Here is a 22851-nt window from a genome sequence, read left to right as displayed (position 1 = left end):
TTCATTCTACCCAAATGCATTCGTGAATAAACAGGAGATGTACTCCGTTAATCAAATACTGAAGAGATTTCATTAACCACTTCCATTTCATTCTCATTAACAGCATCATTCGATATTTCCAAAATTGTACGAGTTTATAGATTTAATGAAAAACATATTGTCAAATATCAACAGTTCTAATCCAATTCCCAACATCAAATACCACCCACAACCTGTCTACGGAGCCTCTAAGTACAACTGAAGAGTAATATAAAAATGCCGGCAACAAGGCCCCGGCTATAGCTCAACCACAAAGTACATGGGAAACAAAAGATACATGACCCCGAAATGAAGTGAGGCTCACCAAATCAGCTGAAAGGAGTGTACTGCTATCACTGATCAATGCCACCTGCTGTAGAACCACCTGCATCCATTAAAGATGCAGCGCCCCTGGCAAAGGGGAATACCCATATGATCTATACGTGGAACACATAATATAATGTAATTGAAACAACCTGTACAAACAAGGACAATAAAAGGGGCACCAATTCTCTGCATTAATAATGTGTCTCATTAGACCGTCCTTAGTGTTCGCATATCATATTATACACTTATGCATTTCATAGACCGTCCATAGTGTTTATTCATACCGTACATCTATACCTCTTATACACAATGCACCTATGCGTTTCATAGACCTTCCACAGGATTTCATATCACAATGGATTTCACAACACAATGTACTTATGCGTTCATAGACCATTCACAGGATTTCATAACACAATGTACCTATGCGTTTCATAGACCATCCACAGGATTTCATATCGCAATGTACCTATGCGTTCATAGACCGTCCACAGGATTGCATAACACAATGTACCTATACGCTTCATAGACCGTCCACAGGAGTTCATAACACAATGTATTTCATAACACAATGTACCTATGCGTTCATAGACCGTCCACAGGATTTCATAAAATAATGTACCTATGTGTTTCATAGACCGTCCACAGGATTTCATATCTCAATGTACCTATGTGTTCATAGACCGTCCACAAGATTTCATAACACAATGTACCTATGCGTTTCATATATCGTCCATAGGATTTCATAGCACAATGTACCTATGCATTTCATAGACCGTCCATAGGATTTCATATGGCATTGGAAACAAAAGTACAAATACGTACATCTCATAACATTTCACACCACATATCACCTAATTCGTACTTTCAACCACTTACAAAATTATTATTTTATTGGTTCTCTTGGCCATACATATGATTCTTTATTCATGGCGCAATGGCCGTATTTCATATTCCACACTTTCATTCCGTCCCTTTCATAGATCATCATCATAATTATCAACAAGTAGAATATTCCGGAAATCACAACTTTATATTCATTAGTAATGAAGGCTTTAAATACGACCGATTTCTTTCCAATAAATGGAGTAAAATGATTGGCAAACAAAGTACAAGTTAAAATCATACACAATTTCCACTCACGAACATGTAAGAACGCAAAACACATTGAAAATTACTTACAAATTATAGCATTAGCTAAAACAGCCACATATGAGCTTCACTTGAGTTCATAAACTTTTAGCCGATAATATTGTCGAAGTCAATTTTGAAATAGTTGAGTCAAAGCTCATTTCATAATCTTTCTCAAATTATTTCATTTCATTGGCACCATTGGTCACAAGTAAAACTTTCACTATTGGCACGTTGGCCACACTTTATATTCCCAATTTACTGATTGCACTTCCAACCATCTTTATAGGTTATCAACAATAAGACATTCCCAATCAAGAATTTAGGTACACATATGAGCAATTAAGAGTCTTAAAAATATTGAGATTTTCTCACATAATTTGGCATACTAGCTTTCATTTGAAATACGATTCAAGCCACCACATTTTAATACGCAACCCATACTTTGAAACTCACGGAAACATTATGGAATTCAATTCCAAGAGAGAATGTTTAGACAACATACCTCAATTGAGCTTTTCTTAAATTACTACAACGTTCCGAAAATTCTAGCAATCCCAATCTATTTGATACATAACAAAATTGAACCATAATTAGGAAGATATTCATGGTCTCAGCTCATTTGAGCATTTTATCAAACACTAAGTGTGGATTAAGGTTCAAGGTCCTTTTATGGAGGATTCCATCATCCCACAACCCAATCTTTACCATTTTTAGCTCAACAATCTTTCTACACCCTTTGATAACACATGCATGTAAAATAAATAACCCTCTTACACTGAAATTATCTTGCTTATTACCCATTTCTAAACAAAATTCGATATTGAGGGTTAGGGTGTAGAATCTTACCTCTAGGATGAAGATCTAGTGAGTTTCCCTTCTTAATCTTCCAAAACTTGAGCAAGAATTGAAGAATCAATTATTGAGGAACACTTTCTCATTCTAGGGTACTCTCTCTCACTCTAAAATATCAGATTTTACCTCAAAAATGACTCAAAGAGTGTATTTAACGAAATAGGGTCGGGTTTTAAAATCCAAAAATGAAGCTCCGGAACAGGTTCTGCGGTCGCATATGCGACCGCATAATGGTTATGCGGACCGCATATCGGTCGCATAATTGGTGTCCAAAGTGACCAAAAATCTGCCTGAGTCTCATTAGGCCATATTGAATGTTGAAGGAAATATGCCGAACTATGAGTATGATGTTTCCCTCATCATTGTCCTCCATGTACTCGGTGTTTCATGTGTCTATGTCTAAGAAGGTAGTTGAAAATCCTTTGTCTATCGTTACGGTGAAAGCTAGTGAAGGTGAAGTTATTGGATAATTGGCCTATGAGAGTACTTAATTGTCATCCTTGTTAGATAAGTTCGGAAGTTGAGATTGCCTCTGTCGAGTGTTATGGCGAAGTCTATGAGTTGAGAAGGCCATCTCGAAGGACAAAAGTGTTTAGGAAAGAAAATGTTCTCACTTGATTGTATAGTCAAATGATTGTGGATCGAAAGGTACTTTCTATATGTTATGATTTAAATATGTGCAGCTCATGACCAGATATTATTTTTGATAAACTAATGCTGGTAATGTTGAAAATTGTGTTATTGTTATGTTGTGAAGCTTTGTCAAGTTGTGGATGTGTTTTTAGGAGTGGTTTTGGTGATTCTCTGGCAGGTGGATAGGCCAAATTACAGAGGAGAACTTGCCGAAATTTCTGAAAAAATTGGGAGTTAGTCAAATTTGGGAGCTTAAGATTTGTGGAAGAAGAAGAAAAGTTATGTTAAGTGTTTGGGGACGAACTCTACTCCTCATTCGAGGACGAATGATCCTAAGCGGGGGAGAATATAAGGCCCCCGAAAATTTCACTAAGGAATTTAAGGTTCTGTGGTGCCAAAGTAGGCTAATTTATTGTATTTTCGGACTTTTTGGGTTGAACAGTAGGTTGAGGAGTTGAATCATTTCGACCTCACAAAGCCAGGTCTGTAGCACGCTAGACCATGCTATATACCTCGCGAAGCCAGGTCTGTAGCGCGCTAGATCGTGCTATAGAGCTTGCGGTGCAAGGTCTGCAGCGCGCTAGACCATGCTATATCCCTCGCGAAGCCTGGTCTGTAGCTCGCTACAGAGCGTGCCTAGCCTGGTTTGTAGCCCTGTCCGGATTTTGGAGGGTCCATTATTTTATTTTTATAACCCAACCTTATTTTGATTGAAAGCCCTTGGGGCTCGTTTTGAAGGCAAAAATCTAACATTTTAGATAGAAGAGGGGAGTATTCTAGAGAGAGAGAGAAGGAAGCCTAAAGTGCTTTGTTCATCAAGATCTTGTCCAAGCTTTGAAATTCAACAAAAAATCTCACAAGATTTTCATCCAAGAGGTAAGGTTCTAACACTAGTCTTTAATTTCAAACTTGGATAGAAGATGGGTAATTGGGAGTATGATTCTTGGGTATGATAGTTGTTATTTATACATTCATGTACCAATAGGGTTTGTGGGAAAATTGTTGAGCTCCAATGGGTAGAGATTAGGTTGTGGAGTTAAAGAAATCTTGTGGAAGAACCTTGTAATCAAATTTGCACATCTAGTGTTTGATAAAATGCTCAAACGAGTTGAAACCATGAATATCTTCCTAATCTATGTTCAATTTTGTTATGTTTCTAAATAAATCAAAGTTTCTAGGATTTCGAGAACATTGTAATAATTTAAGGAAAGCTCAAAGCGAGGTATGTTGGCTCAAATACTCTTTTAGGAATGAATTCCATGATGTTCCCTTAAGTTTAAAGTATTGTTGGCTCAAGTTCCTTATTCCTATGTTCCGAGTTGTTCCCAATAAATTTGATTGTCCCGAGTAAGCAAAGTGTCGAGAATTATGTATTCAAAATGTGTTCCGAATGTTCCTATATCATTATGTTATCCTTCGGGAATGTGTCCAAGAATGATATGTGTATTAAAATGTCATGGCTTTGAGTCGTGTTTCAGATGAAAGTTATGATGCCAAATTGTGGGAGAAAAACTCGATGTGCTTAAGACTCTTAGCTGCTCATATGTGTACCTAAAGTCTTGATTTAAAATGCCTTGTTGTTGATAAGCTATAAAGATGCTGGAAAGTGAAAGAAGTGGGTTGGAGATGTAAAGCGTGGCCACCATGCCAAAAATAAAGTTATACTTGTGGCCATTGGTGCCAAGGAAATGAAATGATGTGAGAAAGGTTATGAAATGATCCTTGATTCAACTGTTCCAAATTGACTTCGAAAATAGATTTGCCTAAAAGCTTATGTACTCAAGTCATGCCCAAATGTGGTAGTTTTAACTAATGCTATGCTTTGTAAGTATTTCCAATATTTTTGAGCTCTTATACATTTATGAGTTTAAATTGTGTATTGCCCTTTTGGGGAAAAGTATTTCAAGAATAAATGATGTGTTACTCCTTTATGAATTTTAACTTGTGCTTCGATTGCCAATCATTTTACTCCATTTCTTGGAAAGAAATCCATTGTGTTTAAAGTCTTCATTACTAATGAACATACAGTTGTGATTTCCGTAATATTCTATTTGTTGATGATGATCCATGAAAAGAGAGAAATGAAAGTGTGGAATATGAAATATAGCCAACGTTCCATGGACGAAGAATCATAAGTATGGCCAAGAGAGCCAAGGAAATAACGATGTTGTGAATGGTTGAAAATACTAACGAAGATATATATAGTGTGAAAGATAATGAGGTGAATATAAAATATATTTGAACTTGTGTGTTCCTTGTGTGCAAAAAAAATATAAAGGTTTTTGGCAGTATCGTTAGTCACCAAGGAAGGATAGGTAGAAATAACCTAACCCCAAAACTACACGTACCGGCGTAGGGTGCATTGTGATTATTTCCCTTATTTGGGATGAGATTGTTGTGATGAGAATATTCCCCTTTATTTGGATGATGTGATTACAAAAAAAAAAGGGCGATGTTGATCCACACGACATTGTGGTGAGATGGCCTAACTGATCGGGTCGTGATCGGATGCCATGTCGCACACATGATGGTGACTGTGCTGGAAATGTTAATTGAAATTGTGATTGTGGTTGATGTCTCAGATGAGATGGCCTGCCGATCGGGTCGTGATCATATTCCATGCTAAAAGTACGGTGGTATTGTGGACGGTGGCATATTGGTACGAAAGATCTCCCAACCAAAAATAATATTATCTTCGTATTTTGGAAATTATTATGTTTTATCTTGGCATTTGGATATCATTGATTATTGATTGTTGTTTCCATGGTTTTCCCTTTCTTACATTGGCATTCTTTTTTGAAAGAGAACAGTTAGCTCTACATACTAGTACTATTCCATATGTACTAACGTCCATATTGCCGGGGGCGCTGCATCTTCAATGGATGCAGGTGGTTCATCAGCGGGCAGCTTTGGTCCTTGTTAGAAGTCACTCTCTATTCAGCAGGTTTTGGTGAGCCCTACTCTATTCCGGGCCTGATGTCATTTGATGTTGTACATTGTGTTTTGAGGTATAGCCGGGGCCTTGTTGCCGGCACTTCCATGCTACTCTTCTGTTGTACTAAGAGACTCCGTAGACAGGTTGTGGGTGGTGTTTGATATTGTGAATGGAACTGGAAGTGCTGGTGTTTGGCAAACATATTTTTTTCATTATATCTATAAACTCGCAGTAGTTGTTGTTACATACCGTTCTTTCCATTGTTGATTTATTCTCATGTGTTTAGATTTAATTGTTGTTTCATGCTATCTCTTTCATTGTTAAGCTTATGTTTGCACTTTAATTGGAAGATGCCATTCCGGGAGAATACCTTCATTGTGAGTTATTGATATTGTAATTGTGAAAGCTATTAACACATTGAGGTTTAAGTTGTTGAATATTGAGATATCTTTCCTCATCGAGTTGGTCTCATTCATTTTGTTGTTATTAAGATTCTTGTACACATTGTGGTTGAGCTGTGAGGCTATATGTTGTGGTAACATTGGTATTGTTGATGTTGGCAATTTTCTGGCATTGGGCACGTATGGTGCGAGCTGATTATTGTGTTATGATATTGATGTGCATGCAGCAGTATAAAGATAGGGGTCGATATGCATGCGGCGAGATAAGGTGGGATTTATACGCGTGTTGCTAGTAAGGAAATTACTTGAAGCCACATGGTGAGATAAGGGGGCTAAAGCGCGTGTAGCTATTTCGGAAAAAATATTTTTAAAAAAATATAAATGTAAGGCTCACGCGGCGAGATAAAGAAGATTTTGATTATGACTTGCGAAATGTGAAATGAAGTATGGTACTGTAAGGCCCCGTAAAATTTCACATAGGACACGGGGTTTCGTGATACCAAGGTAGGCTCATGTGTTTGATTTTGCAGTCAGTTTCGCGACCGCATATCTGTTCCGCGGAATGCATATCCATCGCGGAGTTGACCAGAAAATTTGCTGGATTTTGAAGGTTGTTTTGTGGTCCATTATGCGTTCGCATATCCGTTTTGTGGTCCGCATTTCCGTCACAGATTTGCCATGAAGCTTTTCGAAGGGAGATTTTGTGGTCCAGTTCGCGGGCGCAGAACTGGTCTGCTGGCCGTAGACTTGGACGCAGACCAGTTCAAGCCACCCTTTTTTGGCATCATTTTCACCACCCATTTTATGGGCCGCATATCTATTCTGCAGTTCACTCTGTGACCGCAGAGCTATGTTCGGTGGGTCAATTTTCCGATTTTATAACCCGATCCCATTTTTATAAAACAACCTTATGGGTTATTTTAGAAGGTTCAAACTGATATTTTAGAGAGAGGAAAGTGGTTTAGAGTGAGAGGAGGAATTCCTAAGCTAATTGTTCATCAATCCTTGCTCAAGAGTTAGAGAATTCACAAGAAAAACTCACAAGGTCTTCATCCAAGAGGTAAGGTGTCGGCCCCAAAATCGAGGAGCGCGACTGGCGCTCAACTGAGTGAACCCGACCGAGCAAGCCTGTTTGATTTTCTTCTACCCAAACTCATCCACGAATGGAGATAATACATATTTTCATTAATTAGACAAAAAGGTGTTCCCGTCTACAATACCAATTCATTTCCAATAGTTCATCATTTTTAAAATCTCAAATGGACAAGTAATACAACCATAACATAATATGTATTTTGACTTTTCCAGCACCAATACACAACCCACACTATGTCTATGGAGCCTCTATAGATAAAGAAGAGTACAATGATAATGCCAACAACAAGGACCCGGCTATACCTCAAACAGAATACACAAAGTACAAATGATTCATGACCCCGGGATGAAGTGGGGCTCACCAAGTCAGCTGGGAAGAAGGTGTACTACTATCACTGATCAATATCTCCTGTTGTGGAACCACCTGCATCCATTTAAAGATGCAGCGCCCCCGGCAAAAAGGACGTTAGTACCGTCGAATAGCACTAGTATGTATAACTAAACACCCTCTCAATAGAATGACAAATAATACAAATAAGATTATCATAATATCAATGAAAGCCTTAATCAACATCAAACCTCAATTTAGGATCAAGACAGTGTTCAAATTAATTTCCATATCTCACATTGGGAGATTTTTAGTATCGATATACCATTGTCCACAATACCATTATTCACAATACCATTATTCACAAAACCAGTACCACCGTACTCTCAGCACGTAGTCCGATCACGACCCGATCGACTAAGCTATCTCATTAGAGACATCAACCGCAATTTCTCTTAATATCAATACCACCATCTTTAACACGGAGTCCGATCGCGACCCGGTCGGCTAGGCTATCCATTAGAGACATCGATCATAATCACAATTTCAATTATAATTTCCAGCACAATCACCACCATGTATGCAGTATGGTGTCCGATCACGACCCGACCGGCTAGGTTGTCTTATTCGAGACATCAACCTTTTTATATCAATCATCGCATCTCATATTACTTTCAAATCTTTTCATTTCATTGGCACTAATGGCCATAATTATAAGATCATTCTTGGAACGTTGGCCGTATTTAGTATTTCATGCTCACCTTTATTTCTTTCTAACATCAATATCATCAATAACAACAACAATTCAAATCAAGGCATGTAGTACACATGTGAGCAATTAAGAGTCTACAGCCCATAGAGATTCTTCACAAAATTTGGCATAATAGACTTCGTTTGAATTTAACTTGAAGTCGAACATTTCTAATGCACAACTCATATTTTAAACACATCCTAAATTGATAACATAGCATAAATAAAGCATTTGGAATACTTGTTGAACATATATCTTCCAACTCAATCTTACTCGAAATAGTCAATTTTATAATGAACCACTCGGGACTTACATAATTCACATGAATATCGTGGGATCCAATTCAAAGAGAAGAGTTTAGCCAACATACCTCAATTGAGCTTCCTTAAACTCTAAAATATTCCGAAATTCTTAGCAACTTCAATCTATTGTGGAAATATAACAAATTGAATCAAAATTAGGAAGATGATTATGGTTCTAGCTCATTTGAGTATTTTATCAAACACTAGATGTGCATTAAGGTTTCAAGGTCCTTTTTATGGAGGATTCCATCAACCCAAAACCCAATCTTTACCATTTTTAGCTCAACAATCTTCCTACACCCTTTGATAACACATGCATGTAAAATAAACACCTCTCATGCCCAAATATTATCTTGCTAATTACCCATTTTCAGATAATTTCGAAATTAGGGGTTAGGGTGTAGAATCTTACCTCTAGGATGAAGACCTAGTGAGTTTCCCTTCTTAATCTTCCAAAACTTGAGCAAGAATTGAAGAATATATTGTTGAAGAATACCTTCTCATTCTAGGGCACTCTCTCTCACTCTAAAATATCAGATTATATCTAAACAATAGACCAAAAAGTATATTTAACGAAGTAGGGTCGGATTTTAAAACCCAAAACTAAAGCCTCAGAACAGGTTCTGCGGTCGCCCGCATATCGGTCGCATAATTGGTGCTAAAATGACCAAAAATTTGTCTGTGTTTGCGGTCACTATGCGGTCGCATAATGCACCGCAAAACAGTTATGCGGTCACATAGTCGACCGCATAATTGCTTCCAACTGGCCCAATTAATTGCCTCACTCTGCGGCCATTATGCGGCCCGCAGAGTGATTCTGCGGTCGCATAATGGACCGCAGAAATGCATTTCATTGCCAAATATTTTTCTTTACTCTCCGGTGCATTGTTCAACTCAAGCTCGCCACGAAGGATTTCTACAATTCTCAAACACGTAAGCCTAGTCTAGCACCATGAAACCTTATTTTCTTTGCAAATTTTACCGGGCTTTACACTTAAGTACTTCGAAATGTATCGGGGTGTTACATAATGTTCCATACCCTAGTCTTCAATTTCGAGTTTAAGGTAGAAGATGGGTAATGGGGAGTGTGATTCTTAGGTATGGGGGTGTTATCTATGCATGCATGTACTAACAAAGTTGTGGGAAGGTTGTTGAGCTCAAAAGGGTAGATATTGGGTTGTGGGATGAAGGAATCCACCATAGGAGGACCTTGAAAACATAATGCACACCTAGTGCTTGATAAAATGCTTAAGTGGGCTGAACCTATAAATATCTTCCTAATTGTGGCTCCATTTTATCATGTCTCTAAATAGATCAAAGTTGCTAGGATTTTCGGAACTGTGTAGTAATTTAAGGAGAGATTAAAGCGAGGTATGTCGGCTAAACTCCTCTCTTAGAATCGAATCCCACGATATTCTCGTAAGTCCCGAGTTATTTATTATAAATTTGACTTTTTTGAATAAATTCTGTGACGAAAGACATTTGTTCAAAATGTGTTCCAGATGCTCTTATCATATTGTGTTATCCTTCAAGAATGTATTCAAATGTGACCATGTACCGAAATATTATGAATTCTATTATGTCTTAATTGCTAGTTATTATGCCAAATTATATCTATACTTTCATTAATGTGGTGCTTATGCTTTCATGTGCTTAGGGTCTATTGGAAACAATCTCAATATCCTCATAAGGTAGGGGTAAGGTCTGCATACACACTACCCTCCCCAGACCCCACAGTTGGCGATAATACAGTGTATATTGTTGTTGTTGTATGCCAAATTGTGAAAGAAAACTCAATGTGCATAAGACTCTTATTTACTCATATGTGTACTAAAAGTCGTGATTAGAGATGCTTTGTAGATATAAATCTTTGATGATGCTTGAAAATAAAAGGGGTGAGCATGAAATATGAAATATGACCGGCATGCCGAGAATGATATTACATTTGTGGCCACAGGTGCCAATGAAGTGAAAAGTTGAGTAAAAGACCATGTAATGAGCTGAAAGTCCTTTATATAATAAACATTCGGGAGTATCGTTAGTCACTGAGTAAGGGTTGGTTGAAATAACTTAACCCCAAAACTACACGTACCGGTGTAGGAGTGGATTGTGATTATTCCCCCTTATTTGGGATGAGATTGATGTGATGATAATATTCCCCTAAATTGGAGTGAGATGATTGCTAGTGAAGGGTGATGTCATTTGACACGACATTATGGTGAGACGGCCTAGCCGATCAGGTCTAGATCGGACGCCATGCCGCACACGTGGTGTTGATTGTGCTTGAGATTGTTATTGGGATAGTGATTGTAATTGTGATTGAATGTCTTTGGGTGAGATGGCCTAGCCGGTCGAGCCATGATTAGACTCCGTGTTAAAGACATGGTGGTATATCGGTACTAAAGATCTCCAACCTAAAATTTGGTAATTTACTTGAAATCTTATCTTGCTCCTAACTCTATGCTTTGGTATTGTTTGAGGCTCCCATTGATTCTATGATTGTTCTTCCTTATATTATTACTCATTCTATTGAGAGGGTGTTTAATCATTCATACTAGTACTATTCCATATGTACTAACGTCTTTTTTGTCGGGGACAGTGCATCTTTAATGGATAAAGGTGGTTTCACAGATGGCGGCATTGATCACTGATAGCGGTGCACCCTCTACCCAGCTGACTTGGTGAGTCCCACTTCATTTCGGGGTCGTGTGTCTTTTGTTCCTTGTGTATTATATTTTGAGGTATAGTCGGGGCCTTGTTACCGGCACTATCATAGTACTCTTTTGTATCTATTAGAGGCTCCGTAGACATGTTGTGGGTTGTATATTAGTGTTGGGAAAGTCAAACTAGTAATGTTGTATTTGAATCACATGTTCCACTTCAAACCATAAGAGTGCATGTATTTTCAGACTTATAAATGACGTGACTAATGGTAATAACCTGGGGTTGATCACATGACCTCCTCATTGTCTAATTAATGAAATAGATTTTCTCTTTATTCATGGGTGAGTTTGGGTAGAAGATATTATACAGGCTTGCTTGACTAGGGTATGTTGGTTGAGCACCAGTCGCGCTCTGCGAGGTCGGGGCATGACAGGTACCTCAGTTGTGATTCTTGTTGTACATTCTATGTGAAAAGGCTAGGTCATTTGAACGGTTATTGTCTTTCCTTCATTTGTTTCTACTTGTTCTTTCACGATACTTGATAACTAGTTGTTCCAATCATATGTTCACTCTTTGTTGTCCTTTATTGCTCTAATTCCCGTTGTTAGCCTTATACCATCGTACTGTTCTGTTGTCATCTATTTCTTTACTTTTCGTTATTAGATATTATATTATACTCTATTCAGTTTTATGTTGTCTAGTAGGTGTCTTGACCTGGCCTTGTCACTACTCTACCGAGGTTAGGCTTGATACTTATTGGTTACCGTTGTGGTGTACTCATGCTACACTTCTCTACATTTTAATGCAGATTCAGGTACTTCTGTTCGTGCCAGACACCAGTGAGTGGACCTAGTTACTTCGGAGACTTCAAGGTATACATGATTGACGCTCGCAGGCCTCAGAGTCACCTTCTTCTATTGCCTTACTTCTGTTTGTCTTCATTTCAAACAGAGTTGTATTTAGATACTACTAGTGCATTTTCTGTAGATCTTAAGACTCAATTCCACCGGTATTGAAGAATATTGTGACTGTTGTACCGTTTGGGTTTTATTATGATAGCTTACTAGTTTAATTTGATATCTAAATCATTATTTCTGTTAAATTCTCAATGTATGTTAGGCTAGTCTTAGAGACTAGGTGCCATCACGACATTTTCTTTTTTAGGATTTTTACTTGTTAATTTTTTATCCTAAAAAAGAAAAGAAAACAATAACAAAATTACAGGAATTATATAAAGAATATAAAACCACGAAAAAGGACAAATTAATAAACAAAATGTCAAAACTAGAATATAAGTATATCTTACAACTTAAGATTAAACATAAAATATGAATAAAGAAGAATTTGCGGTAGACGAAAAAACATACGAAAATTTGGATGGATTAAAAATAAAAATAATAACTTCAAATATAGGAAGAAGATATAAGAAAGTAGGAGAAAACATATATTTAATGTTAGAAAAAGAAACTGCAAGATTAGAAGATAGTTTAACAGCAATGACAAGAATAATAAAAGAAAATGAAGAAATTGATAGGAAAAATGAAATTGAAAAAATTAGGCAACAAGCTAAAAAAGAATTACAGCAAGTGGAAGAAAACAAAAACACCCGGATAATGGAATTAGAAAAAGAATTAGCAATATTAAAAGAATTATATGAAAACAAACAGAGAGAAAGAGAAAAGAAAAAAGAATTAGAGCAAGAAGAAAGATTGAAGGAAGAAATAGAAAAATTTAGGGAAAAATTAAAAGAGGACATAGAAGTAAAACTTGAAGAAATAAATGAAACTAATAATGAAAATGAACAGAATACAGAAAGTTCAGAAGATTCAGAAATAAGTGAAACATATACAGAACTGATAACTAAAACAAATAACGTAATAAATCCAGAAATATATGCCGGAGATATAAGCGAAAAACCAAGTACATCAAAAGAAAGAAAATACAAACAAACAATACCAACATATTACAATAATAATTATGAACGAAGTGACAGAAGTAAAGTATTATGGGATAAAAGATTAAACAGAAAATGGACACCAAAAACAATAAATGAACAATATAACTTTTTGGACTTAGATTGCGTAGAAGACGTTAATAAAATAATACAACTATGGGTAGGATATATATCAAAACAATTAATAGATAATAAAATACCAATTCCAGAAGCACCAGGATATATAGAAAGGACAATAATAGGAACAGTAAAATTATGGATACAAAATCTAAATGATGAAAGTATAAAAGCATTAAGAAGTAATAAAAAATTCGATGGTGAATCAGCTACAACAACTATAGACATATTAGTAAAATATGAATTAGCTATAAGAAATGAATTTAGTAGTATGACAACAGAAATAGAAGAGCAACAAAAGGAAAAAACAGTAAGTAGAAATCTAATGAACAAACTAGCTATATGTAACATGTGTTACATAGACGAATATACGTGTGCATTTAAAGAATATTACTATAAAGGAACATATAGTGTTGAAGAAGGAAAAGAAATCAGAAAAATATACTTTACAAAATTACCAGAACCTTTTAGTTCTAAAATAATAAGAGATTGGGAAAAAGCAGGATTAGAAGATACCTTAGGAGCTAGAATTAGATATTTAAAAAATTGGTTTATAGAATTATGTGAAAAACATAAAGAAGAAATTAAAATGGAAAAAACACTGATAAAAAACCTTACATGTTGTAAAATTAAAACTGCACCCCAGTTTGGATGTACAGATAATTATTATAAAAAGAAAAATTATAAAAGAAAATATAAAAAATATAGAAGAAATAAGTTAAAATATAAGTATAAAAACCCGAGGAAAAGATATTATATAAAAGATTACAAAAGAAAAAGACCATATAGAATTAAGAAAAAATTATCCGAATGTACTTGTTACAATTGTGGAAAATTAGGACACCTAGCCAAAGATTGTAAATTACCTAGAGACCCTAAAAAGAAACAAATAACAGAAATTAACACTGATAATGAAGAATACATGCAACTAGACTATATAGATTATGAATTAGATAGTGAAGATAGTATTTATGAATTAGAACCTGAATTAGAAACAGAAATAGAATCAGAAAAAGAACTATCAGATATAGAGGAAAATGACTGAAAACGATATACAAATAATAAGCAGAGAAGAATATAAGGATGAAGAATCAAGTGAACAAAAAGTAATATTTGATAATGATATTTTTGAAAAAATAAAAGGAAAAGATTTAGATTTAAGCATCGGTAAAATATTAGAAGTACCAACAATAAAAAACTGGTTCAAAATTAAAAAAGAAGAATATTATGTAATAAGTCAAAAAGAACATATAATAGATTGTAAATATACTAGAGGAAAAGCTAAAATACCTATAATAAATAAAAGAACAATAAATAAAGAAATTCAGAATATAAAAGCAAAAAATCCGATCAAATATGTACACTTAGGAGGAACAGAAATACTTATAAAAGCCTGTTTTAGAGAAGGGATAGATACACCAATAGAAATATATTTAGCAGATGATAGAATAGTACAACCTATAGAAAAGAGTATAATTTGTGCAATAAAAGGAAATTTGATATACCAAAAATTTAAATTTATAATTAGTGCTAACTATACAGTAGCATTAAAAGATGCTAATATAGATAAATCACTAGTATTGTATTGGAAAATGTCAGGAATAGAGCTGGCACCAGGAAGTAAAATATTTACTGCAAAATGTAAAAATTTATATATATTAACAACCAATCACAAAATAACAGCACGAAATAAGATTGAAAAAATAAAGATAGAAAACCCATTTGATAGTATAATATCAGTCATAGACAATAATGATTATAGTTACAAAGATATAGATATGGAAGGAGATTTAGAAATAGTAAGAGAAAGACTAAGCATATCTAAAAGAATAAATTATGAATCCCCACAAACTACATCTTCAAGAGCAAGTACCTCGAGAAGATTAGAATATACAAACCCACAAAGATTAATAAAAGAACCGGAGTTACACAACTATTATATAACAGGAGTAATAGATCAAAGAAAATACCTAATAATGATAAATACTGGACAAGAAGACAATTATATAACTAAAGAACTAGTTAAAGAAAGTGAAATAATAACTACAGAAACAATATGCCCAGGATTACCTAAAAATTTGGTAGGAACAGAAGAAATAACAAAGAAGGAACTAATTATTGGAGGAATCCCAGTAGAAATAGAATTTAATATTTACCAAGGAAATGAAAATATTACCTTAGGAATAAAATGGTTAGAAACAGTTAAACCATATAACCTAGGAGATAGACATCTTATAATAACATATAAAAATAAGAAAATAACAATTGAAAGAACCTTAACATGACAAAAATATATATACTAGCAAAAATAATAATAGAAGGATATTACAGCAGATATTATACACCCATGATAGATACAGGAGCAGGAGTAAATGTATGCAGACATAACTGTTTACCTGAAGATAAATGGGAAAAATTATTAACACCTATTGTGGTAACAGGATTTAACAATGAAGGAAGCTTGATAACGCAAAAAGCAAAAAATATAAAAATACAAATATGGGATAAAATACTAACTATGGATGAAATATATAGTTATGAATTTACAAATAAAGATATATTAATAGGAATGCCCTTTTTAGATAAATTATACCCACATATAATAACAAAAACTCATTGGTGGTTTACTACACCATGCAAACAAAAAATAGGAGCAAAAAGAGTAAGAAATAAAATAAGAAAAACAACACCGTGGATTAAAGGAAGTGAAAAGGTAACCCAAAAATTAGAAAATGAAAAAATAAATGAGCAACAAATAGAATTAATAATATTTGCTATAAATAAGATAAAAATAATTCAAGACAAATTAGAATCATTATATAATGAAAATCCCCTTCAAGGATGGGATAAACATAAAACGAAAGTAAAAATAGAATTAATAGATGAAAATAGTATAATAACACAGAAACCATTAAAATATAATTTTAATGATCTAGAAGAATTCAAAATGCATATAAAAGAACTATTAAAAAATAATTATATACAGGAAAGTAATAGTAAACATAATAGCCCAGCATTTATAGTAAATAAACATAATGAGCAAAAAAGAGGTAAAAGTAGAATGGTAATAGATTATAGGAATTTAAATGCAAAAACAAAAACATATAATTACCCGATACCAAATAAAATATTAAAAATAAGGCAAGTACAAGGATATAATTACTTCAGTAAATTCGATTGTAAATCAGGATTTTATCACCTAAAATTAGAAGAAGAATCTAAAAAATTAACAGCTTTTACAGTACCACAAGGATTTTATGAATGGAACGTTTTACCATTTGGATATAAAAATGCACCAGGAAGATACCAACATTTTATGGATAGCTATTTTAATCAATTAGAAAACTGTATAATCTACATAGACGATATACTACTATACTCAAGGACACAAGATCAACATATAAAATTATTAGAAAAATTCATACATATAATAGAATCCTCAGGAATTAGCCTTAGTAAAAATAAGGCAGAAATACTTAAAAATCAGGTGGAATTCTTAGGAATTCAAATAGATAAAAATGGAATTAAAATGCAAACACATATAGTACAAAAAATAATAAATTTAAATGAAACCCTAGATACAAAAAAGAAATTACAATCATTCTTAGGATTAGTTAACCAAGTTAGAGAATATATACCTAAATTGGCAGAAAATTTAAAACCTTTACAGAAAAAATTAAAGAAAGATATAGAATATCACTTTGATGAAAAAGACAAAACATATATACAAAAAATAAAAGATATGTGTAAAAAATTACCAAAACTATATTTTCCAGATGAAAATAGAGAATTTATATATATAGTAGAGACAGACTCAAGTAACCATAGTTATGGAGGAGTACTTAAATACAAATATAAGGATGAAAAAATAGAACATCACTATAGATATTATTCAGGATCATTTACGGAACCACAGTTAAAATGGGAAATAAATAGAAAAGAATTATTAGCTTTATATAAGTGTTTATTATCGTTTGAACCATATATAGTATATAACAAATTTATTGTTAGAACAGATAACACACAAGTTAAATGGTGGATAACCAAAAAGGTACAAGACTCAGTTACAACGAAAGAAATACGAAGACTCGTATTAAATATACTAAATTTCACATTTACAATAGAAATAATTCCTACTGACAAGAATGTGATTGCAGATTACTTATCAAGACAAAAGTACACAAACAAATGAAGAAGAAACTACACAAGACCTATTTTCAATACTTACTACACTATCACTACAAATGACGGAAGTAGAAAAGAGGTTGCAGATTATAGAAGCAAAAAACTTAAGCCAGCAGCATGGCTCAAAACATGCGGAACTAAGCCAGCAGCATGGCTCAAAACATGCGGACCTAGGAGGTGACGTTGGGAAACACCTAAAAACCCAAAACCTACAAACTAACACTATTTTACATACAGCTGCAGGTACATCAACATCAGCAATAGGAAAAGGAAAACATACAAATACAAATATGAACGCCATGTTCAACAAGCCATATACCCCAAAATCCCAAAATCCTTTGACACCATCACCACAAACAACTAGCTATAGAGAAAGCTTAAACCAGGAAAAACAAACCTATGATTATATTACCAACAGCTATATACAAAATATCCACAAGATTCAAACCTTTTTAAACCTAAATCCGAGATCAAAAACAACCCAAAACCCAAAAACAGACTATATAACACAACCATTACAAGGATACAACCGACTGATTGCCCAACCAGGGACGAATGCAAATTTAGTTAAAACATGTTACAATTACGGACTATTAAGTACAGTGTACACACAAACCGGACAAGAAATAGCTACAATACCAGAGCTATATAGTGCCTTTACTACCTACAAGAGAATCACCAAAGGAGACCTATTTTATATAAAATTTTATGTAGCACCAGCAGAGATACTCTATAACGAGATAAAACCAATAATCCAAGTTATTAAATTAGGACTAACTAGAGAAATGATTATCCCAGAAAATGTACAAATACAACCAGAAATACCCAAACCTGATATACCAGCATTCTACTCAAACAAAAGAATTATAGGACTATCAACCATTCTAAGTGAACTAGTCAACAATTATGTAGAAGAAAAACCTATTTGGGGATACCAATCCCGAGAACACACGATGATCTACACCCATTCAAAAAACCTAAGGGAAAACGACATGGAAGAGATACGGAGATGGATTAAAACATTAATCCAACCAGAAGAAGCACCCATTACAAGAGCTATTAGAGGAGAATTTATTTCTCAAAACTTAATGACAAGATACTGCAAACAAATTAGTCCAATCTACTCAGAGCACATATGTTCGAAATGTCAAGGAGAGAAAAACATAGTTCCAGAAATCAAATTTGAAGAAGAAGAAAACTAAAAAGATACGCAACAAAATATCAAGAAAGAGACAAAGGAATCTAACAACAAAAGCTACAAGACAAAAAAAAAAAAAAAGGGACAGCTAGCAGGATCGGCAGGACTCAAGAAGAAGCAGAAAATGACATAAAGAAAAAAGCTATGTAATTATTAAAGCAACTTTTGACTTTATGTAAATTATTTTCCGTCTTTTAGTTTTTAAGTTGTTGTTGTGAGTCCCACTTTATCACTACCACTGTCAGTGGAAAAACTGTTGGGAACGCGTCTTTTACTTTAATTTTAGACCGTCCAAGTGTAAAGTTAGGAGGACGATGTTTGGATTAGTTTCCGTTATAAATAGACAGCCCTTAAGGCTTAGAGGGACACACCTTACCTTACCCCTTTCACATCCTTCTGAAAAAACTCTCTTGTAACCTCTCTTGTAAAAATCTATTCAGTGAAATAAATTAACATCTTTAATCTATGGAGCAATCCAAACCTATGAAAGAAGAAATCCCCGATATACAGTATCAAGTAAGTTTTTTTTAAATATGTATAGCTAAATACATATATTCCTGAAATCTCTAGATTATCATAATTGTTATCATGTTATAACTGTTATTTAGAATAATTTTAGTAAGTTTGCCATGAATAATTATGCTGAGAGTAGTTTAAGCCCAGACTATGCCATCCTAAGGGTGAAACCAGTAAGGCAGAAGGCCGTGGTAGGGAAGTAACCAAAGTTGAGGCGCTGTTAGGGTAAAACGATTGAAGCAAAAAATCATGGTAGTGACTAAAAGAATTGTTCTTAATAACTTGTTATAGGATGACGATAAACATGATAAACGAAGAGATTAAAGGAATATTTTTAGCCAAAACATCAAACAAAAATGGATCATCCTTACATCTTAGATAACACTGATGAATATAAAATAACCATTTTACACATACTTAGATCACTAAATAATGATATCAAAAATATAATATTTGACAAATTACTTATGAACGAAATACTAGAACTAATGACCCAACAATGGTATGATTTAGCAGAATTATCTGACTTAGAAGAAGAGAATACAATAAGCCTATCTGAATTTGATATACTTACAGAGGATATATATTCAGACTAGATGAACCTACCAGAAACCCGAAAAATAATAGAATTACAAGAACATAGATTACATCAAAATATGCAATTATATCAAGAATCTAAAGATCTAATCTTTTTAGAACATATAAGAGATAATATAAAACAATTAAAAGAACTACATAATAAGGATAAACTAGAAAAACTAAATATAAACAAATTAATAACATTCTTCCAACTCCAAAAAATTAATATAAACGAATATATAGAAACAGGAGAAATAGAATATGTAGAATATATAACAAATTGTAAAATAGAAATATCAAAATTAGAATCTATAATAAGAGAATATTATGATTAAGCATGATAAATCAAGAATATTTACCATACTGGATAGAAATTACGGAAAAAATAGAAGCTTTAGAACAACAATTAAAATTAACAATCAATACTTACTTAATAACAAAGGATATAGACCTTCTGATAAATATACAACAAGACATAACGGAAATATTAAAAATAAAACCGTTACAAACAGAATATTACAATAAAATATTTACAATATAAAAATAGTTATAAATACAACAAATCCACTAAAGACTAAACAAAAATATAATCTGAACCACTTTTAAAGAATGATAGAAAAATACAGAATAACTACTTACATGACAAAAAGAATGCTAGAAAAATATAAAATACTAGTCCTATATTTTATCAAAGAATTAAAACCTACTGACATAAAAATAGATATTTGGGAAAAAATACTTAAATACGAAAAAGAAGTAGAAGACCCACAAGACCCACAAAATACATACGATTTGGTAGAAGAATATTCAGACTTATGAAGATTTATGAACAAAAGCTAATCGGAGCTAAATCCGACCAACAAAAGCTAATCGGAGCTAAATCCGACCCACAAACCCAACAAAATTTTTTCATAACTAAAATTATATATATGTGTGTGTGTGTGTGTGTTGAAAACTGGTGCTCTTTAATTAATTTAATGTTAAATAGTTATACCTTATTAAAAAAATTAGTTTTTCTACCATGCTCGCGTCCTCGTTTTGGAACTGAAATCAAACTTTCCTTGTAAACTATAGCTCTCAAACTTTCAGGATAGCTATATAAGTCGAATTCCTTGACTTCATTGGAACTAAGATTGTAGGAAATCAGGTGGCCACTTTTGCTTTGAAGAAGCAATAAATGATCCCTCCAAATTGTTAATGGGGATTCAATAGGAAGAGGTCTAATTATGTATTTCTTAGTCCAAGACTCGTTTACTCCATACTCCATCATTATCCAGATGTCCATGCTATTTTGAGTCGGATCAATCTCAGTATCTGGACTGGGATAACAAATTAATGTTAGAGACTCGTTCAAGACTGCAAGGCTATAACGCTTCCCATCATAAGCGTTACAACTATCAGGCATCTTCATGTTGTGAAAAATCTCAGTGCTAATGTCAAAGCAAAGAATTTCGTACGTTAAGTCTCCAACTGCATACCAATGAAAGGCTCCATCATGAAGCATCTCAAAACATGGATTCCAAAATACAGTAGGCAATTGTTGATCCACATGATTCAAATCTCTCCAATAATTCTTGTGCAAATCATAAACCTCTACTTTTTGCTCCCTCCCCTCGGGACCCCAGTAAGTATCGAGAAAAACTTCTGACATCCTAACAAACTTGTAGTCTTTCCCAATCGAATCAAAACCAAACCCAACGCCACCTATAAATGAGCGATGATAACCCTTTGAACAAACAAAAGGGCTAGGTGGGAGAAGCATGTAATTTTTAGTAGCTGGATTAAATAAGACGATAACCTCATCATCCGTCAAAACAATCAAACCATCACAAGGTCCGACGAGTTCATTGAAATGATAGTTAGGAGTGAAGGTTAGATATGGCAGATCTAGATCTTGCAAAACCAGATTAAGATCATCGTAGTCTTCACTAGAAATAATAGACAAGGGATTTTTAAATCCTTCGGTCTCTATTCTGAAGGAGCGGCTGAAAAGAATGAATTCATTTTTGGTTATGATACTGCGGTTGAGATGAACATTCATAAATGTTGATGATTGTATGAGAGTGTACCAAAACTTGGCGTTGAGTTTAAACCGTAAAAGAGATTTCACTGAAAACATCGAAAGTATGTAAATTACAACATCTTCAGGTAATTTTTTCATAATTCCATCGAACATCGTTCGTTCTCAACGATGAAATGGCGAATGGTGTTTCCAAGCGTTCTAAATCCTAACCCTCAATAATATCTCCTTTGGATTAGCACAAAAGCTTATTCCTTGCATATTCAGCTGCCTAACGAATTATCCGCCAAACTTGCATCTTGATTTTGAGTTTTCCTAAAAGGTAGCACGGGCCTATTGGTTCATTCTAGAGCCATTCCACAAAAAGAGATATGGGTACATTTGTACTGATATTTCCTTTTTTTAGTGAATACTTAAATTTATTTAAAGAAGCTATTTTTAGACATTTTAATTTGTATCCAATATTGTCCAATTTGAGAGTAGAAAATGTTTTATCCTTTATATACATTACTAAGACAAACTGAATATAAATACATTGAATTGCATCCTTGATAACTAAATACAGTAATCTATCTCAACATTAATCCTCAATTTTCTTGATGTTCATAAATACTGATGAAGTTGTTATTTATGTCTAGAATTATTTTCTTGTATTTTAGGAAACTCATAATTCCTATAGGTTTGGGAAACCCATTGTTCTATAGATTTGGAAAAAATACACTTATTGTCCTTGTCGGATTTGAAAGATATTTCTCTTATAGGTTTGGGACTATTTGGGATCTATATATAGGGATTGAAGTTGGGGATTCTATAGATTGAACTGTGCATTTTTTTCTCATTCA

At 33.9% G+C, this 22851-nt stretch overlaps 1 pseudogene; it reads right to left on the bottom strand.

Moving 5' to 3' along the window:
• Positions 1-20702: 20702 nt before the first annotated feature.
• On the bottom strand, positions 20703-22216 carry LOC107794799 (F-box protein CPR1-like; annotated as a pseudogene).
• Positions 22217-22851: the final 635 nt, after the last annotated feature.

This window comes from Nicotiana tabacum, chromosome 19 (genome assembly GCF_000715075.1).
Source record: "Nicotiana tabacum cultivar K326 chromosome 19, ASM71507v2, whole genome shotgun sequence".
In the NCBI taxonomy this organism is placed as follows: Eukaryota; Viridiplantae; Streptophyta; class Magnoliopsida; order Solanales; family Solanaceae; genus Nicotiana; species Nicotiana tabacum.
This window is presented reverse-complemented; position numbering and strand designations above follow the sequence as displayed.